Source organism: Hippopotamus amphibius, chromosome 7 (assembly GCF_030028045.1).
Source record: "Hippopotamus amphibius kiboko isolate mHipAmp2 chromosome 7, mHipAmp2.hap2, whole genome shotgun sequence".
Lineage (NCBI taxonomy): Eukaryota > Metazoa > Chordata > Mammalia > Artiodactyla > Hippopotamidae > Hippopotamus > Hippopotamus amphibius.
The window spans coordinates 99,443,429-99,463,263 of NC_080192.1; the positions used below are offsets into that span (position 1 = coordinate 99,443,429).

The following is a 19,835-nucleotide window of genomic DNA, read 5'->3' on the forward strand; positions in this document are numbered from 1 at the left end:
ATGGAACACAACACTCTAAAGCCCATAGACACTTTTTTTTATTACAGTTCAGATCCTTAAAACATAATCTGTGTGATGTCTAGTGAATGTACGTGAAGAGCTGCTGAAAACAAAGTTAACACTTGTTCACATCATCTGTTACAAATGTCCAATTTGGGACAATAAATTTCCTCGGAACCTGTTCTTTTGCTGACTCGTTGCTTTATCTTTTTTCCTCTTTCTCTCACGTCGTTTTTTTTATGAACTATGCATATGTATTAAATGGGATTTGTTGTCCCTAGATACCAATTTGCATAAAGTACAAGCCATCATTGGTTGGAGAGAAGCAAATTACTTCTCCGGCAAGATCACACTTTTTTTTTTTTTTTTAATTTTAACAAACCGCAGGCAGAGGCTGTTAACAGCACTTAGCCAGATATGCAAAGTATCACTTTTCTCAAAAGCAGCTTGATCAATGAGGGGGAAGAAAAAAAAGTGAGAGGTGATATTATTCAATTAAGTCCCATATAAAGCTGACCTGAAACAGAAATGCCATACCTGTTCAGCCACCTGTCCACCTGTCGGTAAGCTGAGCTTCTGCATTTTCCCTTCAGTTCAGGTCAGGTATTCAAGTCTTCTGGGGAAAAAAAAATTAAGGGACTTAGTAAAGAAGTGAGACCAACTCAGCAGCTTTTAAAAATAAAACTAATCTCTCAGTTTTATTCTCTGCTTCTCAGAAAACTCACTGGTTTTTATTTCTTTCTTTTCCAAGTTACTGTTGCCAGTCCTTTCTTCGTGGCTTAATAATCAGCAGCATTCTGTCAACAGCTCAGCTTACAATTGCTGACTCGAAATATCTTACAAATTGCACGTAGGACCTGCACCCCTCACCTCTGCCCATCGCTGAAAGGCGATTTTCCCTAACAGATGCAGGAACATGTGTGGGATACTTTGGATGGAGCCCCAGCCTCCAGGTCCACACTAGTCCATGGCTTTCTCCTTCCCACTGCTCTTGTCGTGTACACCTGTGACAAGTTGGCAATTGCCTGAGTGATATCGCAGAGACTTGAGAATTCCAGCTTGTCCCTCTGCTAAGCAGAGCTGTGCTAGTTTTTGCTAAATAAAGAAACAAACATCTCTCTCAGCCAAGAATCTCAGACAACGTATGGGGGGTGGAAGTTGTGAACCTTAGAAACAGCTGGGAATAAATGACACTCTCCAACTTTTGACAAATTTACCATAGAAACTTCAGGAGACTGTGGTCTGACTTAGATGCACATTTCAGTTAAGTTAAAGTGCCAGAGGCTTTGATATGTGTTATAGAATAATTGAATTTTTAAGATTATGTTAAACCATTCTAACCAGACTATATGTAAGTTCTTCACAGGTAGCAAATATATCTTCTAACCATTGTAACCCCAGAGGTAAACAAGGAGTCATTAGTAAATTTTCCTCCCCTTTCTGGAAAGGACACTCCATTGTTGCTCGTTGTGGAGGATCAAAGAAATGTGAATAATTATATTATTATATTATTTACCTTCATTGTTTTATCAGGAAACCAGGCAGAGATAGAAACAAATGAGTGAGAAGCCAACTTAGTTGGTGATGTAAGGAGTTTAGCACCTACCATATCTCTGGGGAAGATACAGAAGTGACAAAAATTCACCTTTCAGAAGTCAGAGCCTCTGAGAGTATGATTGTGTGTGTATGTCCTCTCATTACTGGGTTCCTAGTGCCCAGAAAGCTGGACTTATGAGGTGCTCAGTACCCATTTGTTCTATGAATGAATGAATGTCTCAGTTGTGAATTAATGAACACATGAAAGAAGTGGGCTGCCCACATAGAAGTATTTATGTTAATAACACTCAAGTAAAAGAGTAATGAAATTCCTGTCATGTGAAATTTATTCCTCTAAATTTCCTCAAGGAGACACTTTTGAGTACCTAGATTGTTCTAGGAAATAAACTAAGCATTGCTGATAGCAAGATTGATACAATAGAGTATGGGAGGTAGTATGTGGCTGTAGAAATGGTATGGGTTTTGGAATAGAAACAAACAAAACAATATCACTTACTAGATCAATGAACTTGGGAAAGCTGCTGAATCTCCCTGAGCCATAGTTTCCTCTTCTGTGAAATGGGGAAAAATACCTATGGCATAGGAATATTATGATGATTAAATGAGATTAATCAATATCAAGTTCTTGGTACATAGTAAATGTTCACTGAGTGTTGGTTTCCTTTTTATTTCCCTTCCTCTAAGAACTTGTAATCTAATTCTATTCTTCTAGATGAACACACTAAATATATCCCAATAGAAGAAAATCTTGGAAGGCTTAGAAAGGAACACAGAACTACTGCATCTGAAAAGAAAAAATACGTGAAAGAAGGAGACTTTTTATTTCCTTGTCCTGTCCCTCTTGCCTGTGCTCATGTTGTTTTACCTGCCTGGAACACCTTTATTTCTTCTATTCAATTATCCAAATTCTATTCAATTATCCAATTTCTAAGCCCTCAGCGTTTAGGAAACAGAGTTTCAGAGATCACAAGTGGGCCTTTGCATTTTTTGTTCAAACCCCAAATTTAAATATTTCTGTTTTGCTATAATCTATCAGTTGTTTTTTGCTGCATAACAAAGAACCCCCAAACTTAGTATTTTGAAACAGCAATTAATTGTTTTTTGCATGAGGTTTGAGAAACAATTGTTTCTCAGTGAGTTAGCTGGATGGCTGCCCTCCTAGTTTAGCCTAGATCCACTCATGTAATTGTATATAGCTGGGAGGTTGCCTGGGTTGAAAATTCTAATAAGGACTCACTCATATGTTGGTCCTGACTATTGTCTGAAGCATCTTTATTCTTCTCCAGCAGGCCTCTTATCCTCCAATAGGCAAGACTCATTTCCTCTCTGACACTCTCAAGGCAATGTTCCAATATGCTGAACATGGAAGATTCATGCACACAAAGCTCCAAAACTTGCACAAAGTGATTTCTGCCACATTTTTCGGACAAAGCAAGTCAGAAGGCCAGCTCAGTTTCATAAATGTTAGAGAAATAGATTCTAAGTGTGGATGGGAGGCATGCCAATGTCACATTGCAAAGAGTTGCACATATTGGATTTGGAAATATTTGTGGCCATTAAACAATCAGCCTCAGGTTCTCCCCACCCCTTGATATCGAGGATTTATATCCAAGTTCTCTTCAGATGGGGCTTTTCTCTGGCCCCCATTTTGAAAGCCCATCCTTATAAACTCTCTAGTTTCCAAAGATCTCCATAGGCACCAAATCCGTTTCCAGGTTTTGCATATTTAGAGTCATTAATGTGCTCTTCTAAACAGGGGATTGTCCAATCTTATTTCATACTTTCTTCCTTATTAGATGATCTCTGCAAGAGGAAGGAATGATAGAAAATTATTTCATACTGTTACAAGATATGCTCCCTTTGAGAAAGCCTACATAAAAAGGAAGAAAGGTCTCAAACAACCTAACTTTTCACCTCAGGAACCAGAAAAAGAACAAACTAAACCCAAAGTTATCATAAGGAAGAAAATAATAAACATCAGGGCTGAAATAAAGAAAGAATAGAAAAAAATCAACAAAAGTTAGAGTTTTTTTAAAATGAAAAAAAATTAACAAACCCTTAGCTAGTTTAACTAAGATAGGAGAGAGAAGACTCAAATAAATAAAATCTGAAATGAAAATGGAGACATTACAACAGACATCTCAGAAATAAAAATGATCATAATGGACTATTATGAATAATTATTTGTGAATAAACTTGATAAATAACCTAGAAGAAATGGGTAAATTCTTAGAAACATACACCTTGCCAAGACTGAATTAAGAAGAAATAGAAAATCTCAACAGACCAATCTTAAATAAGGAGATTGAAGTAATAATAATTAAGAAAAACTTTCCAACAAAGGAATTCCCAGAACCAGATGTCTTCGTTGGTGAATTCTACCAAACAGTCGAAGAAGAATTGATTACAATCCTCTTAAACTCTTCCAAAGGATAGAATTAGAAAGAATACTTTCACACTAATTTTATAAGGCAAGCATCTCCCTGATTCCAAAGCCAGACAAAGACGCTACAAGAAAAGAAAACTACAGGCCAATATCTCTGATAAACATCGATGCAAAAATACTCAATAAAATAGTAGCAAACTGACATGTAGATCTAATGCAATCCCTATCAAAATTTTAATGGCATTTTCCTAGAAATAGATAAAGCAATTCTGAAATTAGTATCGAACCACAGAAGATCCCAAACAGTCAAAGCAATCTTGAGAAAGAATAGAGTCGGAGGTATCACACTTTCTGATTTCAAATTATAAATTACAGAGCTATTGTAATCAGGACAGTATGATACTTGTATATATACCTAGACTAATGAAACAAAATAGAGTCCAGAAATAAACCAAAGCACACATGATAAATTAATTTTCACCAAGGGCATCAAGAATACATAACGGGAAAAGGATAGTTTTTTCAATAAATGGTGTTGAGAAAGCTGGATATCCATATACAAAGAATGGAATTGGAACCATATCTTACACTACACACAAAAGTTGACTCAAACTGGATTAAAGGCAAATGTAAGACTTGAAATTATAAAACTCCTAGAAGAAAACATAGGATAAAAAGTCCTGACAGAGGTCTTGTGATGATTTCTTGGAAATGATACCGAATGTTGTCTAGAGTTTTTGGTTGCAGTCAGTGGGAGTGATAAGTATAGTAGATTTACTCCATTTTGACCAGTGCCAAAAGTGTTAGCATGGTTTCAATGAATTATAATAATACATAGGTACTTCTCAAATTGTTCCTAGCACTCTGAGGATTATATTTTGGTGGCATGCTTTGTTTAAAAAGATGTATGTAACAGGTACCAAGAAATTCTTTTTCCGACGTGATGCCTGTGTGTGCTGACATTCAGTAACTATCTTAATGAAAGACTTAAAAGATGACTGTCACCTAGCAGGGGTTCAGTGAACATATTTTTGTTATGAATATATACTGATAATTAAAAACATAATTTACAAGTATATTAATAAAGATATTTATACCACAGAAAACATTTCATTAAAGCGATCCTTTAAGCAATAAATTAATCTAAAAAACAGAATAGACTGATCTCAGACAGGACGGTTAAGCAAAATACAGTTTACTTGAATTAATTGTTAATCATATCCTGGTAAATCTGCACAATTATTGATCTTAGTTGTGAAAATCTTGAGATGATGCTTGATTGTTCGCTTTGTAAATTGGCGTTACCAAGAAGCACCAAAAAGTTCTTACTTTGGGAAGTCACCACAGTTTTAAAATCTAGTGTTCAGACTTGCAGGCTTTAAATGGTTATATCATCAGCACTTAAAGAATGCATCCATCTCTCAGGGAGAGGGCTGCATTATCTAAGCTCACAGAATCTGATGAAGAAAATATAATCCTCAGTTTTCAATGAGAGCTATAGATGTCACACACAAAGAGGAATATTTCTATTGGCTTGAATGACCCATCCTCTTCCTATAGGCAGATCTATAAAGGAACCACCATAATCCAAAGGTGTACTGTTGATATCAGAATGTGGAAAGTATATTGATTTGAATGTTTAATAGCAGCGTAGTTCTATACACTCAAACAAATTCTTGTCCTACTACCTAATAACTGTGGTAGTTTGGGTGCATCATTTTAACAATTTTGAGAGTTTGGATTCCTGTTCTTGAATTGGGAAAGATTAAAAAAAGTGAGGTATCAAGTATCCTATATTCTTTTTTTTGTAAGCCCTTTATTGGAATATAATTGCTTTACACTGTTGTGCCAGTTTTTGCTGTACAACAAAGTGAATCAGCTGCATCTACACATATATCCCCGTATCCCTCCCTCCCAGGACTCCTTCCCACCTTCCCTGTCCCAGCCCTCTAAGTCATCACCCATCATCGAGTTGATCTCCCTGTGTTACGCAGCAACTTCCCAATAGCTATCTATTTTACAGTTGGTAGTGTGTATATGTCAATGCTACACTCTCACTTTGTCCCAGCTTCCCCTTTGCCCCCACCCCCCATGTCCTCAAGTCCATCCTCTACATCTGCATCTTTATTCTTTCCCTGTCACTGGATTCATCAGTAGCATTCTTTTTAGATTCCATGTATATGAGTTAGCATACAGTATTTGTTTTTCTCTTTCTGGCTTACTTCGCTCTGTATGACAGACTCTAGGTCCATCCACCTCACTACAAATAACTCAATTTCATTCCTTTTTATGACTGAGTAATATTCCATTGTATATATGTGCCACATCTTCTTTATCCATTCATCTGTTGATGGGCATTTAGGTTATTTCCATGTGCTGGCTATTGTAAATAGTGCTGCAATGAACATTATGGTACATGTTTCTTTGGGGGTTATGGTTTTCTCTGGGTATATGCCCAGTAGTGGGATTGCTGGGTCACATGATAGTTCTATTTTTAGTTTTTTAAGGAACCTCCATACTGTTTTCCAAAGTGGCTGTACCAATTTACATTCCCACCAGCAGTGCAGGAGGGTTCCCTTTTCTCCACACCCTCTCCAGCATTTATTGTTTCTAGATTTTTTGATGATGGCCATTCTGACTGGTGTTGAGGTGAAGTATCTTATACTCTTAACCAAACAGTACAAATCCTACAAGGGCTACAATCAATTAACAGCATACTCCCATATGAACAATCAACTATCTGCCATCTCCCTCCAAATAGATAACAAAAGTGGTGGAGAATTTATATTGTGCCCAACAGTGGAGGAGGCAGCACTTAGAGGAAGGAAGAATGGGAGACGTAAAAGGGGAGCAACAACCATCACTGCCCCCCCCACCACACATACACCCCATCTTTAAATATACACACAGTTTGGCTTATGGAGATGGGGGAGAGATCCTTTGAAGAAATAGGAAAGGAACAAGATAAAGCAGAGCCGTAGAAGACAATAAAGAAAGGAAACTCCAAGAGGAAGACAGTAATCAACAGGGCTACATGTGGCAGAAAGGTTGCACAGGGTATTGGCTACAAAAAGGCCCCTTGACCTTGGAAGTCAGATTGGAAAAAGCTCTTTGAGTGAAGTGCAATGAGTAAAACACAGCTATAAATGTTGAGAATGGGGAGGCTAGTCAAGAGCAGATCACTTTATTGGGGCAGAAAAAAAGAAGGAAGAGGGAGCTTTAATATAGCCTTGAGGGAGAATTCTTATTCTTTTGATATAAATTCTTAAGCTTATCTTTAGAGAGAAGGGAGGTCTAAAGATTCAGAGAGGTAGTATAAAAATTATTTATTGAGCACATACTATGTAATCTGACATTGTTTTCAGCACTAAAGACACAGCAATGAAAAAAATATGCACAGATCTTTGCTTCTTGTGATTTACATTCTAGTGGGAAAAGAGACAGGAAATAAAATAAGCAAAATATATAATTTGTTAGATGTTGATGTGTGCTATGGAGTAGAAATATTCTCAAGTAATATTCAGTCTTTTGGGGAAGAGAAATACCTCTCTCTCTAAGGAAAAAGTTCAAAATGTCAGATGAAACTAGAGAGAACACTCTTAAATGGAGAGACCATTAGGACAGGTAAGTCATTTTGTACTAGTACCGGAAAGTGACCTTTTATCTCTGCTTTTGCTTAATACTTCTCTTAGCATGTTTGTCAATATTTTGCTGGGCTCCTACTTCCATCACTATATTTATGCAGGAATTAACACATGTTGGAAAACTAACTATTGATGTACAGTCTTGGTCCCTTCATTATGGATGGTGATATAATTCAGTTACCAGGGTAGTACATTTTCCAATTACACATTGTATTGTCTCATTAGCTGTCATACGTCACCTGCATCTACCTATCAACTAGCACATTTTACTTCATTATGTGCCCACAGTCATCTTTAGTGACAATCAGCATATCCTGAATTGTCATAACAAATCCTAATTTCAAGCAATGAACAATGTTTCAGTTGCATTTTCAAACATGTTTATGTATATCATATGGTTTCAGCAAATGAATTGAATATAATAGAACTGATATCATGCCCCTCTCTATATTTGTGTATGGTATATTCCTTTTAACCATTGTTTTCAGAGTAACATCCAATTTTTCATGATGGGTGGGGGATTCTACATTCGTAGCCTCAAACATAATGGCTCATATAGTTTGAATAGCTTGCCTGAAGTCACCTAACATATCAAGGTCTCAATCAGGGTCTTGATAGGTGGGTTTTCTAGAGTAGTTAGCAATTTCAGAAACAGTAAGGCATTCCTGGAAAGGGTCAGTGAAAAAGGTCCCTGAAAGAGGAAAAACCTCCAGGAAAAGCAGATTCATTTAGTATGAACAACATTCTGCCTCATGAGCTAAACTATCATTTTCCTTCTTTTTCCTTCAGAATTCTGTTTGTCCGAGACCCTAGTGTCATTTTCAAGCTTAGAGATATACAAATATTCTCAACTGCATTAATCCCATATTTATTTGATTCCCCTTTTGAACCTGTTAGCTGAAATTGTGAGATGGTGCAAACTGTCTTCACATCTGAATTCTTGTATGTGATGTGTGAACATTTTAAGTCCCAACTTCACTATCATTCTTTTTCTAACCCTGCCCTCTGCTATAGATGCCTGAGATCCAGGAACACCACAGTATCCCTCACCTGAGACTTTATCGAAGTTTCCCTCTCAGAGAATGTTGGTTTCTATCCCACTACAAGCAAACTCAAGCCTTGGTCTTCTACGCTTCCAGTGCTTTCTCAGCATAGACCCTAGGCCTGCTGAACTTCCCTCTAACTGCCTGATGCTTTCTAAAACAGTCTTTCCCAACTCTTCCTTGGCCTGAAATATTCCAAAACAACACTTCTGGGAATTCTCAATCAGAAATTTTCCCTCATTTATATAACCAGTGAAGCTACCAATGCAATTCAGACAGTAGCCATTTTCATGTTCTCTCATTCCTTTAGATTTTTCCAGTTTGGCTACTTTAATCCCCTCCCCCACACCAGCCCCTTCCCATATCCCTATTCACAGTCTTCTTAGTGGTGGATAAAGGGCGTTAATCTAAAGGTTTCTGCTAAATTCCTTCGTTCCTCTTTTGCTAACAGGAGGAAGCTATGTGTTTCTGCTGGGTTTGCTAGTAATGGGATTTTTTCCCCCTCTTTCCCTTAACACAGTTCTATAATTAATGCATGTTTCTTTGATTCTACATTTATATTTAACACATTTTAAAAGGTACAAAATGCGTTTTAAAGATGCTTCTTGTTCCCTTGTGATTATTCGAGTACAGAGGAGCCATGTAAGGATTATGAGAGGAACTCACAGGAAGGAGGGGTAGGCTGTTGACAGAGACTCCCCAGAGCAGGAGCATGTGAAGGGGAAGTTCATGGACTTGGAAACTCTTGCACCACCTGCTGGTAATTTAAGAAAGCAATTAAATACCAGGCTTGGACTGACGCACTCACTGTGGCATTTGGGAGCAACCACACTCTTTGGGTATCACTTTATCATCAGAGTCTGGAGGGCTGACAGATGCTGAGCCTGTGCTTAAACTTATGGAAAACTTAGTTTTGGCATCTCACACCCCTGGAAAACTGGCTGATTTTTAAAAGAACCCTTTCTCTTCTTTCCTTCAATCCACTCCAACCGAACCTCAGCCTTGGGAGAACTTCAGGTTTTTGGATCACTCTCTTTTCACTTTACTCCAACTTTGCCTCCGTGGCAGGTTCCTAAGTGGCCTCTTTCTTCTCCAGTCCTTGGAGCTCTTTCCCAAAGAATAATGTATGCTTTGTTGTTAATTGAAGGTGCCCTGAGGCATTTGATACATGCAGAGACTTAGAGACCAGGGTGATTTCTACGGTCTACAAATCATGGAAGGGGAAGTTCTGGGGAGAAGGAGGATTAGTGCAAGCTAGAATAAGGGCTTTTACCCTTGCACCCAGGATGCGCTGAGCTGCACCCCTCCCTGCCTTAGTGAACACCCAGCAGTCATTGCACTGATAAGGAAGCTACTAGAAGCTACTTAACTTGTAATTGTTACTCAATATGACTGACCATTATTCAGTAACTCTGAGACTTAAAGGATCCAGGTGATTGCTGCAGCCATAGTTCTCAACCCTTTTACTACATAAAAACCACCTGGAGAGCTTGTTAAATTGGTAGATACCTGGGCCTTGTCCCAGAGATCCAGACTTAATAAGTCTGAGTAGGGCTCTGGAATTTGCACTTCTAACAAGGCCTCCTAATTGTCCTGATGTTCAGACCACAGTTTCAGACACACTGAGAGCAGCCAATAGAGTAAAAAGTTCTCTCATTGCTTCCCTTTCAAAAATTGCTTCTCCAGTTATATCCGCTGTCCTTTTGTCTCATCCTCTTCATTGTGTCTGTTTTGCAAGAAAAGTGGGATTATGGTTAGAAAATCAGAAAATACGGAAGAATAAAAAGAAAAATTAAATAGCATAATCTAAACTCATACCCAGAGAGATAACTCACGTTAAACTGTTCACCTTGGTTGTATATTCTTCCAGAATTTTTGTATACACACATCAAATATATATGTATATATCTATACTTTATAGGTTGTTTTGTTCACTTATCAATACATCATAAATGTCTTTGCATGTTGACAAATCCATAACATCTTCATCATCATTTTAATGGCTATCCGATTAAACATGTGTATGATTATTTAGCCAGTGCTTTAGTGTTGAATATTTAGATTTTCCCAAAGAGTTATACCCTTATAAACAAACCTGTGATGAACATTTCTGTTTATATGCCTACTCGTTCAATCTTTTCATTAGTATAGATTTCTAGTGGTGGAATTGTCAAGTCAGAGGATAATAGATTTTAAGGCTTTTGATAAGTTGTTAAATGTTCCCCAAGAAATGTTTCTTGACTTACCCTTTCAGCAGCACTTTATAAAAGTGAGGAAACATACCCTTGCCAACCCAGATATTTTATTTTATTTATTTATTTTTTTTTAATTTTTTTTTTTTTGGGGGGTACACCAGGTTCAATCAACTGTTTTTATACACATATCCCTGTATTCCCTCCCTTCCTTGACGCCCCCCCCTCGAGTCCCCCCCACCCTCCCTGCCCCAGTCCTCTAAGGCATCTTCCATCCTCGAGTTGGACTCCCTTTGTTATACAACAACTTCCCACTGACTCTTTTACAGTTGGTAGTATATATATGTCTGTGCTACTCTCTCGCTTCTTCTCAGTTTCCCCTTCACCCCCCGCCCCCTCCCATACCTCAAGTTCTCCAGTCCATTCTCTGTATCTGCTTCCTTGTTCTTGTCACTGAGTTCATCAGTACCATTTTTAGATTCCGTATATGTGAGTTAGCATACAATATTTGTCCTTCTCTTTCTGACTTACTTCACTATGTGTGACAGATTGTAGTTCTATCCACCTCATTACATATAGCTCCATCTCATCCCTTTTTATAGCTGAGTAATATTCCATTGTATATATATGCCACATCTTCTGTATCCATTCATTTGTTGATGGGCATTTAGGTTGCTTCCATGTCCTGGCTATTGTAAAGAGTGCTGCAATAAACATTATGGTACAAGTTTCTTTTGCAACCCAGATATTATAATTAGAAAACTATTACCCATATGCTCTGATATAAAATTATTTTTACTTTTTAATTGTGCATTTTTTGACTCATAGAGAAGATAAATCTTTTTTTAACTGTATGCTTGCCATTTAAAGTTCCTATTTTATGAATTGCTTATTCACATTCTTTGCCCACTATACTCTTGCAACATTTGTCTTTTTCTTACTAACTAGGAAGGAATGTTTACATATTAAGTATATTAACACTTTATAGCTACATATTTCAAATATGTTCCCACATATTTCTTAAAACATTGTGTTTATGATGTTTTAACTAGTTTGCTTTTTATTATACAGACGTTGATTTTTATGAGGTAAAAATGTATACTTTATTTTGGAATTTCTATCTTCAACTTAATAAATGGAAAAACCTCTCCTACTTCAAAGTCATATCAATATTGATTTAAATTTTCTTCCAGTATATTTACAGTTTATTTTTGTGTGTAGATCTTTAATCCATCTGAAAATTTTCTTGATATAAAGATTAATTTTATTTTCCATATTATCAGTCTATTGTCCTAACTGTCAGTCCCCCTACATTTATGAAGGAAAAGTTCTGAATAGCGATCTAAGTTACATACACATGCATGGTCTAGGAGAAACAGAATAAAATATCTCTGTAGAGAGTGCTTCCTTACACGAGCTCATGGAAAACTTTCTCTTGTAGTTGATTTTAAGACTTGGTAAGCTATATGACTTCCAGAAGAAGCCATAAACCTTCCCTTCCCACTATCTGCAGGTCAGTAGGTTTCCAAAGGCTGTTGTATCTCAGATCAATCGACAAGCAAAGGAGAAGATAACAAAAGAAACCTAGTATGGTTTAATATCAAGATTTCATTTGTACACTTCAATTCCCTTCCATTCTCTCCCAGTATTTTCCACACTCCTCAACTGCAATATGAGGGAAAGAAGTAAGCACAATGTGAGAGCAGATGTGTATTTTGACCCTGGCTTTGTCACTGTGTGACCACTCATCTCTCTGAATCTTTTGTAAAATGAGTAGGTGTGTGCATTAGTCTCTTGGGCTGCCATAACAAGATATCATAGACTGGGTGGCTTAAACAACAAAAATGTATCTTCCCACAGTTCTGGAGAATAGAAGTTCAAGATCAAGGTATCAGCAGAGTTGGTTTCTGCTGAGGTCTCTCTTCCTGGCTTTCAGAAAGCCAGCTTTTTGCTATATCCTCATTTGGCATTTCCCCTGAGCTTGTGCATAGAGAGATCTCTGGTGTCTCTTCCTCTTCTTAAGATGATACCTGTCTTATTGGTTTAGAGTCCCACCTGTATGACCTCGTTAACCTTATTTACCTCTTTAAATGCCCTATCACCAAATACAGTCACATTGGGGTTAAGGCTTCAACTTACAAATTTTGGGAGGACAAAATTCAGTCCATAACAATATGGATATCTAGATCTCAGGCAGATATAAACATTTTGAAAACACTTTTCAAATGTGTCAGTGGCTTCGGGAGAAGGAAATGCAAATTGCATTTCCGTTAAAGTCAGTCTGTGTTTAGCATGTTAAATATGGCCAGGGCTGTGCTAGAAGCCTCCAGGTGTTCAAAAGAAGTATATAGCACAGTCCCTACACTTCAACGGCTTAGTCTCTCAGCGTGGGAGGTGACACCAACCTTTGAAACAATGAGAGAATAGCACAAACGCCACTGTGATTAAGGGCCAAATGAGGCTTCAAATAATACACCTGCGTGCTAGGCAATCAGATACGAGATGCATCTTTAGAGTTCAAATACTAAAGGTATGGTGACCCTTTGGTCGGTCCCTGGGACTTCCCACATTCAGAAGCAAAGCAGATGGATACATCACATTTCCTCTGAGAAAATGCCCTTGTTTTGAGTGTTGGCTTCTTCTGAATGGAGTCAGGGAGCTCTTGTTCTGAGCTGGTGGAATCAAACTTCGGTTGATGCATAGACAGGCCCAGTGGAGCATCATCCAGTATATTTGGCTCTACTACCTCAGAGAAGATTTTCATAGGAGTCATTGGTGCTTTGGACCAGAAAAAGAAAGGAAATAGCATCAGGCTTTTCTTTTCTGAAAATCAAAGTTACTTTAGGAAATGGAAGCCTGTGTGCCAAGAGGGCCTGTTCCTGGCTGTCTGAACAAGTCACTCTAACCAGGCCTCTCATTTCTCAGTGAAGGAAGAAGGTGAGTTTATGGAGACAAGTGTCAGCCTCTTTAAAGACAAGTAGTGGCATTAGTGATCTGAAAGCAGGTAATCCCAAACATGGAACTGGAGAGAAGCCAGGCAACTACAGCAGGGGAGGGAGGAGGGCACGGCAGGGCTGCGTGTGCTGCTAATGAGGAGGGTGCCCACCGAGGCTAAGGGAGTGAATCTTGCTCCTTCCCCCATGACATCGCTTTACTTCCTTCTGCTCTCTTGCCCCTTCCCTCAGAAAGCAGGTTGCTAAATACCTGGTTGTAAGCCCCACAAGTGGTGCTACCTGAAGTGGTTTAACCCACTGCAAGTGTTGTACCAATCACTCAACAATTCCCACAGCTGCTTTTGTGAGAAGCCTCTCTCTTAAGCCTCTGGTTTAAGAATTTAGAGTAATCATGTAAAAATGATACCCCTGTGCTCCATGATCCGCTGAATCTCACTAATGCCAGATCCCAGAAGAGGGCTTATTAATGGTGAGACGCAGTGCTTCTCTCTCGGCTCATGTTTCACACAGATATCTCTTATGGATTCAGCTGTAAACCTCACTGCTGATAAAGGGAGTATAATGAACCTCCCTGCTCCATGAAAATGAAATCTAGGGCTGATGGAGGAGTTACCTGCTGTACCTTCTGGCACTGGGGCAGGTGTGCTTCCTGGCTGTGGGAAATGAAAGTGCAGGGCTACATCCTCTTCCATCTCAGGCTTTTCCCTGCCATGGTGAAAGAGGCTGAATTTAAAGATCACTATTTGGGACTGGAGAAGTGCTGTAATTTTTTAAATACTTCCATAGCAATTATTTTGTTAGTTCTCTAGTGCTAACAAGATGAAGGATGTCTCATTTTTGTGTAATTTCAATAAAAATAAATAAGGCCTTGGAATCTCTGGACCCCACGAACTAGACCATTCTAGAATATTTTGGGGTTCAGGAATTCTCCTGCTTTGTTCTAACAGTGACCACTTGGCTGCTGTTTTCTCTAATAGAAGTCTGTGAGGGGTGCTGAGCATAACGCAACAATTGCCTGTCCCGGTCCCGCCATGCACAGTCCTTCGCCATCCAAAGTCAGCGAGAGAAATGACAACTCCTATCTTAGATGAGAAACCCTTTCTAGAACCCAGGTCTAAGATTGATTGGCACACAGAGCCCATTTTTGAGCATAGAATGTCTTACTTAAAACAGCTCAACTCTGTATCAGGCTTCATCCTTTCCCAAACACTGACACCCAATATCACATTTGCCTCTTCAACAGTCAAGCAAGGGGCTAGGAGAATCTTGTTCCGGAGATGCTGAAACTGAGGCACACCCAGAAGCTGAGCTGTGGAACAAGAACTAGGATACAGGATTCATGGGCTTTTGGCAAAGACTTGTTTCAAACATGCCACTTCTCTCAAACTAAGGGGGTCCCTTATTAGCTTATATATTAAAATTGAAAGAAAAAATTGGTGCTCGGAAGAGATTAATGATTTTAACTAACAGTTCCTGAGAAAAACATTTTTCGCTGATTATTTAATAGCACAGGGTAACAGGTGAAGCTTCAGCCATGTGTCCCAAGTGCCCAAGTAGAGATCCTGGGCTGAAGCTTTGTCCATGCCTTCTCACAGGATGCATAGCTCAGGCTGTGGTTACTTTGGGGTGCAGCCAGGGTTTTACTTTTGGAGATAACACTTCCAGGTATTTGGCTCCCCTGGAAGAATGTTCTGGTATCTTTCAAACCATGTTTCAGTCAACTATGCAATCAAATACTTGGAAAAGGTGCCCTTTGCTGTAGATGGAGGAAGACAAACCCTGGAGAACTGAAATCTCAGTTCTGAAGGAATAGCCAGGACCCCTGCTTTTCAAACCAGTGCCCCTGCTGGTGTGACTTCTCTAGAAAGACACACATACATATGCATAAATACCTGCAGATAACACTGATTGGCACTTTGTAATAAAAACTACTCTTTCAGTGGGTCCCCTCAGATAACCACGCCTGCCTCATCTAAACAGACACTGCCATTTTAAATTTACTTTTCACTGACTTAACCTTTAAAGAAAAAAAAGCACCTCATTTTACTCACTGCTTATTGAATAAAGGATTAGTATTATTTTCCTTCCTCCAGTGAACTTTCTTGCACTTCATCATCAGTAGATTGTATGTCTTTGTGTTCTCTGCCAAGATGTCACTGTTGAGCAAATCACAGGTCTTAATGCTGCCCAGTTCATGCAGTGATAACTTTTTATTCAGAATTGCTTGAGGTCATCTCAATGGGAGGAATGGGTAGGAATGAGAATTTACCCCCAACTTGAATTAAAATAACTTCCAAGCACTTCCTAGAGCAGGAACAAAGATGAAAGGGGCCCCAAATTATGGGAGTGTTTGAAATAACAAGGCAAGGGTGTCCTTTGAAATATACTCAGGCACATTTGTTTGCCTTTAAGTCAGATCACCTTAACCAAGGACATTGGGTGGCAGGAACAAATGGTTAATGATTGTGGAAGGAACCTGGCCAATTGGCTTTTCTTCCTTTCTCTTTCTTTTACTTATCTTTTTATATTATTATTTTTTTTTAACTTTGGCTAGAATGCCCAGTAGGAGTGCAGACTGGAAGATCGGCTGTCTTTTGAACTGGAGACATCACAGGAAACTGGGGAGGCTCCAAATTGCTAACCTGAGGCCGGAGCAAAACTTTTTTTCGTTGGAGGGACTGCGTTTTTTTTTTTTTCTTCCTCCCCTTCATTGAATGGCAACCCAAGTCCTGCTGGATTGCAACTGTCTTTGTTCCTGCAGCCAAGCCTTATAGCTGGCTCACACTCTGCCACGCTCATAACCTCACACTAGAAAGGAGATTACAAAGAGGGGCAAACACCCTAGAGGGCTCCCCTTTATCAGAACCTTCCCTTGTCAGTTGGGCTCCTCATTTCCCAAGCCCTCGTCTGATTATTAGTGTACTGACGGAATAAAAATAACCTCATATTCCTACATGAATCATAAATAAAACCCTTTTATTTCATCAAAGAGGTTGGCAGGTTTATAGTCCTTTGCAATGCAGGCACGATGTGAATGACATACCTTTAATTTTGCTGACAAGCTCATCGGGGTTCGAATGAGAAAAGAGTGAAAAGTGGGTGACTTCGGAAACGGTTGTGCAGGAGCTTTTTGGTGAGGATAAATATTTCACCTTGCCACTGTAATCAGGGAACCAACTGATCCTGGTAATGAACTCTGCAATTACAGCACACTTCTGACTCTTCAAAACTGCCTAGGCCAACAATACCACAGTGATTATTGCTGGCGTTACAGATGGAAGCAACCTGAAGAGAAAGAAAGAAGGGGGAGAGAAGGGAAAGATAAGAAGCGGTGTGGTGGGAAAAGAAAGCCACTGAAAGTTAACGTAACTGGATCATTAAATTAAGAAAAGCTGTGGAGCTGGACAATAGAAAAAGTATATTCCCCAACTCCCATTCTTGTTCATTCCCATCCCTATCTGAACTATTCTGATGATTCTACAAATGCACCACATTTTTATTAATCTAGGTTAGAGCTCTCCAAATCAGAGACCACCAATAATGAAAGCCTCCATAGTTTGTATACCCAATTCATTTCCCTTTGTTTTCTCCTAAGTTCGATATATGATGTTGTGAAGTCCCTTCTTTTAAAGGATGCAAAGAGAAGATCGCACAGCAATGTTCTTGGTGCTGGCTTTCCTACAGGTAAATTTCCTGCTTCTTATTTAGAGTAAGGGAGAATCAAAGGAAAGAAAGATGCGCTAGACACGGGATCCCTAAATTATCGACCTCAGTTTTTCCAGAGCCTCAACAAAGGTTTGGAGATCAGGGTTTTAAGTAGTAAAAACAAAACAAAACAAAAAAAACAACAACAACAACAAAAAAAAAAAAACAAGGGAAAAAAATGGAAGATTTTAAAAGTTAATTATTGGTCACAGGTGTGGGCCTGGGCCGCTACAATGGTGGAGAGGCCCAAGGACCTAAACCTGCCCAATGCCATCATCACCAGGATCATCAAGAAGGTGCAAATATGGTGTCAACACCTCCAAGGAGGCCTGGAGCGCCATCTCCTGTACCTCCAGTGTCTTCGTGCTGTATGCCACATCCTGTGCCAATAACTTCGTGATAAAAGGGAAACACAAGACAATGAATGCCAGCCACGTGCTCTCCGCCATGGGAGAGATGGAGTTTCAGCAGTTTGTTACCCTGTTAAAAGAAGCTCTATGGGAGGGAGTCACGGGAGGGAGGGGATATGCGGATTTATGTATAAATACAGCTGATTCACTTTGTTGTACAGCAGAAACTGGCACAACAGTGTAAAGCAATTATATTCCAATAAAGAGATTAAAAAAAAAAAGCAGCAGCAGCTCTGGAAGCTTATAGGAGGGAGCAGAAAGGCAAAAGGGAAGCTTCAGAGCAAAAGGAAAAGACGAAGACAAAAAGAAAACAGACTCGGAAGAGCAAGACAAGTAGGTATGAGGACAGTGCTGAAGATGAGGAAAGGCTGCAGGAAGAAGAGCAGAAGGAAGAGGGGGAGGTGGGCAACTGAAGAAGACGAGGAGACGCACCTTGGAAGGTACCACTCTGAAATGTGGTACATGTTTTTGTGAAGCTTTTTCCTACTGGGCAGAGTAGTCTTAGGCAGAAGAGCCTTAGAAGATCGAAATAAAGACTGAATTATCATCAGAATTATCATCAAAATATGCGCTTTCCAGACTCAGAGCATCTGAGTAGCAGAATCCTGTTTTGCTTAATCAGTCTCAAGGTTATAACTTTTTGGCAAGAGGGATTCTGAACGGCTAATTTAATTGGTCAATTTGATCGCTCTTGTTAACTTACACACATAGTTAAGCAGTTGTTGATCCCCATTTCCCTCCCTGCCCCCCAAAAAGTAATAATAACTTCCATGCTGCTGACTGTGTTCCAAATCACAGAGGCAGTTAAGGCTCAGGAGTAATTGGGGTTTGATCATGGTCAGCCTGTTTGTACAGTATTTGGCAATACTAGCTGATAGCAAGTGCTCAGAATGGCTTAGCTTTGGGAAACTACTGAAAGGGTTCAAGAGAATAATGAAATCTGTTCTGTTGTCTCCTCACTTAACAGTAACATTAATTGAATTTTAGTTTCTACAGACCCACCTGGCTTGGAGCCTTTCTGTATTGTCTGTAGGCATATAACTTGCTTTGGTGGCTACATTCTAGGCACATAATGCTTTTAAGTTAACAGAGTAGAATTAGTCAAACAAGGTTGCCAGTGTCTTACTCTTATAAAACAGATGGTTTAGTCTTAAATGCACCTTACTGCCTGCCACAGCTTCAGGATTTGTCATCACCTCCTGGAAGGTTTAAAATTCCAGGCTTTCCCTTCTTGTAGTCCATCTCCCAGACTTGTGACTATGGCTTTTCATTCTTCCAATTGATGACAAGTTCCAAACTTTATTCCTTCTAGGCACAACTTTCTCCCTCTGTGCTTCTCAACTCCTGTCTCTGTTCTGCCTCTCCTCCGCTCCCCATTCCCACTTTCTCTGTCCCTCTTTTTCTCACTTTTGCCAACCTAGGAACTTGGATGACCTGCTTAATATCCCAAAGTGAGGGCTCCTCTGATTCCCTAGTTCTAATCTCATGTCTTTTAGAAATGATTTTGTAAACCTTTTCGAACCATGAGGGAAATCTGTTGGTGCTCAGGAATCTAATGCCTCCCCTAACCCATCCCCTTTAACTGCTTCTGAAGTATCTCTGTTGACCTTTCCTAGTTTTCTTCTCCTTCCATTTGATGCTCCAAGCACTTTTTTGTTAGTCTCTAAGTGGAGTGCTTGGAAGTTGAAAGGTAGTGAAGTGTAGTTTGACACTGTTAATTTGTTAAATGAATACAGTGGAAAGTTTGTTGATAAATGAGTGAAGAATATTGAGAAAATTATAATGCTTTGTATAAATAAAAAACATTCTTGTTAAAAAAGTTAATTACTGGAAAAAGGAAGATGCCTCACTTTATGACAAGACCATTTTGGTGAGTCAGTCCAAAAGACTGAGAACTCAGCCCTAAAGGATGAGCTTTTACACAGGCTGGCTTTGGGGCTCCCA

At 39.2% G+C, this 19,835-nt stretch overlaps 1 pseudogene; it reads left to right on the forward strand.

The window, feature by feature from the left end:
- Positions 1-17,714: 17,714 nt before the first annotated feature.
- Positions 17,715-18,304, forward strand: LOC130857818 (DNA polymerase epsilon subunit 3-like; annotated as a pseudogene).
- Positions 18,305-19,835: the final 1,531 nt, after the last annotated feature.